General features: G+C 34.8%; 1 pseudogene; it reads left to right on the top strand.

Annotated features, from left to right (window-relative positions):
- Nucleotides 1–237: 237 nt before the first annotated feature.
- Nucleotides 238–1,370, top strand: LOC128730096 (calcium/calmodulin-dependent protein kinase type 1-like; annotated as a pseudogene).
- The last annotated feature ends 8,919 nt before the right edge of the window (nucleotides 1,371–10,289 follow it).

The following is a 10,289-nucleotide window of genomic DNA, read 5'->3' as shown; positions in this document are numbered from 1 at the left end:
CCACTAAATCGACCGTGTTGCAGCAGCCGAGATAAGCCTGCTAAGAGATCGCGTTCCTCCAGGAGCGCGCGCGCGCGAGAGAGAGAGAGAGAGAGAGAGAGAGAGAGCAACAACAACAATCAAAAAACCCAGAAGGCACACACCACTGTCGCTCGAGGTGGTCGAGGGACAAAATCCTGCCAGGTACACGGCGACGACGACGACGACGACGACGTACCGGGTTGTGGCACGGTTTCGATGGTGGCACAATTTGACGCGACGGAACGAGCGCACAAGCGGAGAAACCGGCACCCGTTCCTTAATGCGCCCGTACACAACCACCGGGAACCACCGGGACGTGTACGCTGTAGTGGGTAGTAGTGGGTAGTAGCAAAAACTGATTGTGTCACTGGCCACGCTGGCTTCGGCTTCGGCGCCTTCACAAAACGAGTAACGTTTTAGCAAAAAAGGGCCCCTTTTTTTTTCGGCTGAAGGACAAACGGTGGGCGAAACAAAGAAGAAAAAAAAAAAGCCGCCAGCACCCAAGCGAGTAGAACCCGTCAGCATCAAAGGACAACAACGAGCTGCAGTAGCCAGTGTTGCCCACCGGGCCCGGCAAACCCAGCGGGTGCTTAGTGCGCGAGATGGCCCCTGTTCGGGCAGAAGAACTCGGGCAAGAAGGTGCGCAACGTGACGTGAAGGATGGCTGCGACAAGCTGCCAAGGAAACCGCCCAACAGTACGCGGTCAAGATCATTGACAAAAAAAGGGCGCTCAAGGGCAAGGAGGACTCGCTCTCCGGGAGAACGAGTTCCGGGTGTTGAAGCGATGGTAAGCGCGATGTGCACACGACCGGATCCGCCACTGGGAGGGACAACCCCGGTTTGCGCATCCCAACATCGTCCAGCTGCTGGAGACGTTCGAGGACAAATCGAAGCAGGGCGTTGTGCACCGGGACCTGAAACCGGAGAACCTGCTGTCCTACAGCCCGGCGGAAGACAGCAAGATCATGATCAGTGACTTTGGTCTCTCGAAGATGGAGGATTTCGGGGTGCAAAGGCGGTGGACGTGTGGAGCATAGGCGTCATCTCGTACATCCTGCTGTGTTCGCCCAGAACCGTGAAGGGTGAGTTCGTGTTCGACTCACCGTACTGGGACGAGATCAGCGACTCGTGCGAAGGACTTCATCCGTTCATCTGATGTGCGTGAACGTGGAGAGGCGGTTCACGTGTTCCCTGGATCACGGGCAACAGCATCTCGGCCAGCAGCAAGCACATCCACGGTACCGTGTCCGAGCAGCTGAAGAAGAACTTTGCCAAATCGCGCTGGAAGCGGACGCTCTGCGTCACGAATAAGCAATGCACCGGCGGACACTACTACGGCGGCCTCTAGCAGTAAGTAATTGGCCGAAAGCGGCCAGCCAGCCAGTCGGGTGCCCTATAGCCGTAGGTTAGAAGCGGATGAAGTTGTACGAATTGTACGGTAGGTCGCAGGCCGCGGGTTCCGAGAGCAGTGGAGAGTTTGCGCGTCCTAGCGGTCCTTCGAAAACTTGCGCTTCAAGTTGTTCGGTTAATTGTTCACGTGACGTGCAGGAAGCTCTTTGTTTTGTTTGTTTATTTGCTTCTTTTCTCTTTCTCTTTGGTTCTCTCTCTCTCTCTCTTTCGCTCTCTCGCATTGTTTCACTCCCTTTTCGTTTTTATTTGTTTAGTAATTTTTTCTTTTTTTTTTTTGGAATAAGGATTAGGACAACTACGCGGAACAAAAACGAAACACATCCGCTGTTGCTATGCAGACTAAAGCAATGTACTTTTTACGGGGTAGATGATCAGTAACTACCCCTTGTGGGTGGCATGCCACTACCGAATCTTAATCTGTCCATTTGACCACCTGCGAGGCAATCAGTGACTTGATGGGCCGATTTGTTGCCTAAATCGCTTGCGAATAGTTTGATACTTAAATGATGCGGAAACATTCGCGAAACCACCGTTGTGGCGCTTGAGCGATCTTCTTGACTTTTTAAACTAATAAACTTCTTTTGTACAAAACATTCGAAGCGGTTCCAACAAAATTGGGGACGCTAAATGACTCCAATATTGTGCAATAGCATGCGATACTCGTTTGTATTGAGATCACTTTTAGAACTGGTACGAATTCCAGCGTTTCACGAAGGGAGACGATCATTCCAAGTTTTCGAAACGGCTCAGTATTCGTTCTTGAGCATTCAAATGATTCCCTGCTTTCAAGCGCTAAATGAGTGTTTTGTTTTTATTCTTGTTTCTTAATTAAAAATAGTAATAAATGATTTTCCTTTCGCTTCTAAAAAAAAATTAAAAAAAAATAAAAAATAAAAAATAAAAAAAATTTGTTTTAGTACATCCTCGATCTAAAAAAAATTTTTTTAGTACATCCTCGATCTAAAAAAATTTTTTTTAGTACATCCTCGATCTAAAAAAATTTTTTTAGTACATCCTCGATCAAAAAAAATTTTTTTAGTACATCCTCGATCTAAAAAAAATTTTTTTAGTACATCCTTGATATGAAAAAAATTTTTTAGTACATCCTTGATATGAAAAAAATTTTTTTAGTACATCCTCGATCAAAAAAAATTTTTTTAGTACATCCTCGATCTAAACAAAATTTTTTTAGTACATCCTCGATCAAAAAAAAATTTTTTAGTACATCCTCGATCTAAAAAAAATTTTTTTAGTACATCCTTGATATGAAAAAATTTTTTTAGTACATCCTCGATCTAAAAAAATTTTTTTAGTACATCCTCGATCAAAAAAAATTTTTTTAGTACATCCTCGATCTAAAAAAAAATTTTTTTAGTACATCCTTGATATGAAAAAAATTTTTTTAGTACATCCTCGATCTTAAAAAAATTTTTTTAGTACATCCTCGATCAAAAAAATTTTTTTTGTACATCCTCGATCTAAAAAAAATTTTTTTAGTACATCCTTGATATGAAAAAAATTTTTTTAGTACATCCTTGATATGAAAAAAATTTTTTTAGTACATCCTCGATCAAAAAAATTTTTTTAGTACATCCTCGATCTAAAAAAAAATTTTTTAGTACATCCTTGATATGAAAAAATTTTTTTTAGTACATCCTCGATCTAAAAAAAATTTTTTAGTACATCCTCGATCAAAAAAAATTTTTTTAGTACATCCTCGATCTAAAAAAAAATTTTTTTAGTACATCCTTGATATGAAAAAAATTTTTTTAGTACATCCTCGATCTTAAAAAAATTTTTTTAGTACATCCTCGATCAAAAAAATTTTTTTTGTACATCCTCGATCTAAAAAAAATTTTTTTAGTACATCCTTGATATGAAAAAAATTTTTTTAGTACATCCTTGATATGAAAAAAATTTTTTTAGTACATCCTCGATCAAAAAAATTTTTTTAGTACATCCTCGATCTAAAAAAAAATTTTTTAGTACATCCTTGATATGAAAAAATTTTTTTTAGTACATCCTCGATCTAAAAAAAATTTTTTAGTACATCCTCGATCAAAAAAAATTTTTTTAGTACATCCTCGATCTAAAAAAAATTTTTTTAGTACATCCTTGATATGAAAAAAATTTTTTAGTACATCCTTGATATGAAAAAAATTTTTTTAGTACATCCTCGATCAAAAAAAATTTTTTTAGTACATCCTCGATCTAAACAAAATTTTTTTAGTACATCCTCGATCAAAAAAAAATTTTTTAGTACATCCTCGATCTAAAAAAAATTTTTTTAGTACATCCTTGATATGAAAAAATTTTTTTAGTACATCCTCGATCTAAAAAAATTTTTTTAGTACATCCTCGATCTAAAAAATTTTTTTAGTACATCCTCGATCTAAAAAAAATTTTTTTAGTACATCCTCGATCTAAAAAAATTTTTTTAGTACATCCTCGATCAAAAAAAATTTTTTTAGTACATCCTCGATCTAAAAAAAATTTTTTTAGTACATCCTTGATAGGAAAAAAATTTTTTTAGTACATCCTCGATCAAAAAAAAATTTTTTAGTACATCCTCGATCTAAAAAAAAATTTTTTAGTACATCCTTGATATGAAAAAATTTTTTTTAGTACATCCTCGATCAAAAAAAAATTTTGTAGTTCATCCTCGATATAAAAAAAATTTTTTAGTACATCCTCGATCTAAAAAAAATTTTTTTAGTACATCCTTGATATGAAAAAAATTTTTTTAGTACATCCTCGATCAAAAAAAATTTTTTTAGTACATCCTCGATCTAAACAAAATTTTTTTAGTACATCCTCGATCAAAAAAAAATTTTTTAGTACATCCTCGATCTAAAAAAATTTTTTTAGTACATCCTCGATCAAAAAAAATTTTTTTAGTACATCCTCGATCTAAAAAAAAATTTTTTTAGTACATCCTTGATATGAAAAAAATTTTTTTAGTACATCCTCGATCTTAAAAAAATTTTTTTAGTACATCCTCGATCAAAAAAATTTTTTTTGTACATCCTCGATCTAAAAAAAATTTTTTTAGTACATCCTTGATATGAAAAAAATTTTTTTAGTACATCCTTGATATGAAAAAAATTTTTTTAGTACATCCTCGATCAAAAAAATTTTTTTAGTACATCCTCGATCTAAAAAAAAATTTTTTAGTACATCCTTGATATGAAAAAATTTTTTTTAGTACATCCTCGATCTAAAAAAAATTTTTTAGTACATCCTCGATCAAAAAAAATTTTTTTAGTACATCCTCGATCTAAAAAAAATTTTTTTAGTACATCCTTGATATGAAAAAATTTTTTTTAGTACATCCTCGATCTAAAAAAATTTTTTTAGTACATCCTCGATCTAAAAAATTTTTTTAGTACATCCTCGATCTAAAAAAAATTTTTTTAGTACATCCTCGATCTAAAAAAATTTTTTTAGTACATCCTCGATCTAAAAAAAAATTTTTTAGTACATCCTTGATATGAAAAAATTTTTATTAGTACATCCTCGATCTAAAAAAAATTTTTTTAGTACATCCTCGATTTAAAAAAAATTTTTTTAGTACATCCTCGATTTAAAAAAATTTTTTTAGTACATCCTCGATCTAAAAAAAATTTTTTTAGTACATCCTCGATCTAAAAAAATTTTTTTAGTACATCCTCGACCTAAAAAAAATTTTTTTAGTACATCCTCGATCTAAAAATATTTTTTTAGTACATCCTCGATCTAAAAAAAAATTTTTTAGTACATCCTAGATCAAAAAAAATTTTTTTAGTACATCCTCGATCAAAAAAAATTTTTTTAGTACATCCTCGATCTAAAAAAAATTTTTTTAGTACATCCTTGATATGAAAAAATTTTTTTAGTACATCCTCGATCTAAAAAAATTTTTTTAGTACATCCTCGATCTAAAAAAAATTTTTGTAGTACACCCTTGTTATGAAAAAAAATTTTTAGTACATCCTCGATCTAAAAAAATTTTTTTAGTACATCCTTGATATGAAAAAAATTTATTTAGTACATCCTCGATCTAAATAAAATTTTTTTTAATACATCCTTGATCTAAAAAAAATGTTTTTAAGTACATCCTTGATGTAAAAAAAATTTTTTTAGTACATCCTCGATCTGAAAAAAATGTTTTAGTGCATCCTCGATCTAAAAAAAATTTTTTTAGTACATCCTCGATCTTAAAAAAATTTTTTTAGTACATCCTCGATCTAAAAAAAATTTTTTAGTACATCCTCGATCAAAAAAAATTTTTTTAGTACATCCTTGATCTAGAAAAAATTTTTTTAGTACATCCTCGATCAAAACAAATTTTTTTAGTACATCCTCGATCTAAAAAAATTTTTTTAGTACATCCTCGATCTAAAAAAATTTTTTTAGTACATCCTCGATCAAAAAAAATTTTTTTAGTACATCCTCGATCTAGAAAAAATTTTTTTAGTACATCCTCGATCAAAACAAATTTTTTTAGTACATCCTCGATCTAAAAAAAATTTTTTTAGTACATCCTTGATATGAGAAAATTTTTTTAGTACATCCTCGATCTAAAAAAATTTTTTTTATTACATCCTCGATCTAAAAAAATTTTTTTAATACATCCTCGATCAAAAAAAATTTTTTAGTACATCCTCGATCTAAAAAAAAATTTTTAGTATATCCTTGATATGAAAAAATTTTTTTTAGTACATCCTCGACCTAACAAAAATTTTTTAGTACATCCTCGATTTAAAAAAAATTTTTTTAGTACATCCTCGACCTAAAAAAAATTTTTTTAGTACTTCCTCGATCTAAAAAAAATTTGTTTTTACATCCTTGATATGAAAAAAATTTTTTTAGTACATCCTCGATCTAAAAAAATTTTTTTAGTACATCCTCGATCTAAAAAGAATTTTTTTAGTACATCCTTGATATGAAAAATTTTTTTTAGTACATCCTCGATCTAAAAAAATTTTTTTAGTACATCCTCGATCAAAAAAAATTTTTTTAGTACTTCCTCGATCTAAAAAAAATTTGTTTTTACATCCTTGATATGAAAAAATTTTTTTTAGTACATCCTCGATCCAAAAAAATTTTTTTAGTACATCCTCGATCTAAAAAAATTTTTTAGTACATCCTCGATCTAAAAAAAATATTTTTAGTACATCCTTGATATGAAAAAAATTTTTTTAGTACATCCTCGATCTAAAAAAAAATTTTTTAGTACATCCTCGATCAAAAAAAATTTTTTTAGTACATCCTCGATCTAAAAAAATTTTTTTAGTACATCCTCGATCTAAAAAGAATTTTTTTAGTACATCCTTGATATGAAAAAATTTTTTTTAGTACATCCTCGATCTAAAAAAATTTTTTTAGTACATCCTCGATCAAAAAAAATTTTTTTAGTACTTCCTCGATCTAAAAAAAATTTGTTTTTACATCCTTGATATGAAAAAATTTTTTTTAGTACATCCTCGATCCAAAAAAATTTTTTTAGTACATCCTCGATCTAAAAAAATTTTTTTAGTACATCCTCGATCTAAAAAAAATTTTTTTAGTACATCCTTGATATGAAAAAAATTTTTTTAGTACATCCTCGATCTAAAAAAATATTTTTAGTACATCCTCGATCAAAAAAAATTTTTTAGTACATCCTCGATCTAAAAAAAATTTTTTTAGTACATCCTTGATATGAAAAAAATTTTTTTAGTACATCCTCGATCAAAAAAAATTTTTTTAGTACATCCTCGATCAAAAAAAATTTTTTAGTACATCCTCGATCTAAAAAAAATTTTTTTAGTACATCCTTGATATGAAAAAAATTTTTTTAGTACATCCTCGATCAAAAAAAATTTTTTAGTACATCCTCGATCTAAAAAAAAATTTTTTAGTACATCCTTGATATGAAAAAATTTTTTTTAGTACATCCTCGATCTAAACAAATTTTTTTAGTACATCCTCGATCAAAAAAAAATTTTTTAGTACATCTTCGATCTAAAAAAAATTTTTTTAGTACATCCTTGATATGAAAAAATTTTTTTTAGTACATCCTCGATCAAAAAAAATTTTTTTAGTACATCCTCGATCAAAAAAAAATTTTTTAGTACATCCTCGATCTAAAAAAAAATTTTTTAGTACATCCTTGATATGAAAAAAATTTTTTTAGTACATCCTCGATCTAAAAAAATTTTTTTAGTACATCCTCGATCTAAAAAAAATTTTTTTAGTACATTCTCGATCAAAAAAAAATTTTTATTAGTACATCCTTGATATGAAAAAAATTTTTTTAGTACATCCTCGATCTAAAAAAAATTTTTTTAGTACATCCTTGATATGAAAAAATTTTTTTTAGTACATCCTCGATCTGAAAAAAATTTTTTTAGTACATCCTTGATATGAAAAAATTTTTTTAGTACATCCTCGATATGAAAAACCTTTTTTTAGTTCATACAAAGCGTGTGCGTTGGCACCTTTTTATTCGAACAAACACACGAAAACATGAACAGTGTGAAAATGAAAACACATTTAAAAAAAAAAACACACATAACATTCAAAAAAACAACATTCGTACGAAAGCAAAGTACGGCAAAATCGAAACCTCCCCTGGCTAATGATCGCCAGGCAACGACGTGCACGGACTCGGGGGTGGGGTTATGTTCGCTCGGGTGCCCCTAAACACATTCTGCGGTACCGAAAATGCCCCCGTGGCTGGTCGACAGGGGCACAGATGACCGCAGACGGATGCAAAAAGTCACTCGGCTCAGCTGTCGGTCGGTGAAAAATCCAGCGGCAGACGTACGTTTTGTTTATTTATTTTCGGTAGGCTCGATAACGGTTTGACACTTCGCTGACTCTGTAGTGAAAGATACGTAATGGTGACCGGAGAAATTATGTTCCATTCGATGGAAAAGCTCTTTTGTCCTGTAAACTCTTTCCTATTCTTTACACACAACATTCAATCACTTACTGTTTTTTTTTTTTCATTTTTAGCCGCCAAAAATAGAGCTCGAATCTGCTAAATTACCCCGAGTTTTAGACGAATTTAAATCTTTCCTTCTGTCAGGAGCTGTCAAAACATCAAAAACAAAATACCTCGCTCAAGCAATGTTGTCAGCTCCATGATTTTGACACTTACAATTCCAATTTGTGCAACTCTAAAAAGCGGGTAAGTGAGTTCTTCTCGTTTTGCGGAAAATTAGCTGCAATTCACTCATCTAATCGTCTTGTTGTTTGGACTCTGTACAATTTACCGTTCGTCTGTCCACTTCCATTGTTCCATTGCCCAATGATTCGCCAGCTTTTGGAACCGCCATAAGGTCGTCGTCATCATCATCATCATCTTCCTTTACCGCTAGCGTTCGGGTCCATTTGGGGCGAACTACAGCTACAGCTACAGCTACACCAGGCCAGTGGAAGAAGGCCCAGTTGCCCAAAGCCATAGGAACGTACGGCCATCGGAAGGAAGGACCTTTCACCGAGCGAGGTGTACGAGGTACAGCGATGAAGCTTAGGGTTTTAGGCCAACGAAACCATCCTAGCAATCGAAAGTACACTGATGTTCGGATCACAAAGAAGGTTGTTCAGCCATTCGTTTGCGCGAGAACTCTGGATATTCTCAACCATTCGGGCTTGGTTGTTCAGCCAAAAACTCACAAAAAAAAGGTAGGTATCTACCACAGAATTAGCTCGTTGGGAAGCTCAACGGGAAACATTTCTATGCGAAATTCTTTTAACGACGGATTACCGCGCAGTATATTTACATCGGAAATTCTCTGCTAAACGGCACAATGCATCCTAGCAGGCATCGATAATTCAAGCAGTTAATTTGCCACTTGAACGTACCCCCCCCCCCCCCCCAAAAAAAGTGGTCCACCTGGGCTGGGTGGTGGCTGAAGCCCATCTCGTGTCACTCCGCAAAAAAGAAAAGCACGCAGCTCGATTTGCGGGTCAACGGAACATTTTTTTTTCATTACATCTCGGTCGCTTTCGTTCTGTTTCGTTTGCAGAACTGATTTTTAGGTCGCGTGCGTTATTTGCGCTATGTTTTTTTTTGTAGTTCCGTGCCAGGCTCGGGTGCATGCGAGGCATCGACTTACATCGGGAGCAGAACGGTAAAAGAAAGCAAACGAGAAGGTTCTTGCTGGTGCCGAACGCAAAAGCAAACACCCAGCAGGCGCTAATAGAGAGGGAGGCTTTTTCCATTCGCGATGCAGAAGAAACTGCACTTCTCGCGTGTCCTTGCGAGCGAGCGAGAGAGAGAGAGAGAGAGAGAGAGAGAAGTCTCTCAATTTGCGAAAGAGAATCGAAAGGATAAACCTGCCAAAAATGTCCCCAAAACCGCGCCAGGATCCTACCCAGGGGATCCCCAAAACGAACGAACGAACGGAGAGAGAGAGAGAGAGAGAGAGCACTTTGAGTGTGTGTGTGTGTGTGCCAGTGTGAGGGATCGGTCCTCAGCTGCTGCTGCTGGATGTCCTTGCGGGGGTTTCACTCGTGCATTCATTCCTGCACGCAGTTTGTACGCAGTTCGTTTCGCGTGTGTTCCCAGCACAGCACCGCGGGTTTTGGTTTTGCACGAGCACGGGAAAAAGTCGTGCCCCAAAAAAGGACGAAGCTGTGTCCGCGTGTCACTCACGCACGGTGTCCTTCGAGTGTGACAGAACTAGCGAGTGAATTCGGTGTCGAACCGCGCTCGAGTCCTCCGCGGGTCCCGTTGTTCGTGTAGTAGAACCGATCGGCAAACTTCAACCGAGCCAAACTCTGATACTCGCTCAGGATAGGACTGGCAAACGAGGGAGGTTCGAGCAATCCACTCACCCACCCACCCTCCGGTGAATCGTACACACTGGCCGATCCCGTGCTCCGA

The sequence above is a fragment of the Anopheles nili genome, unplaced genomic scaffold (assembly GCF_943737925.1).
Source record: "Anopheles nili unplaced genomic scaffold, idAnoNiliSN_F5_01 U_low_cov_6, whole genome shotgun sequence".
In the NCBI taxonomy this organism is placed as follows: Eukaryota; Metazoa; Arthropoda; class Insecta; order Diptera; family Culicidae; genus Anopheles; species Anopheles nili.
Note: the sequence above shows the minus strand (reverse complement) of the source record. Positions and strands in the feature narration are given on the sequence as shown.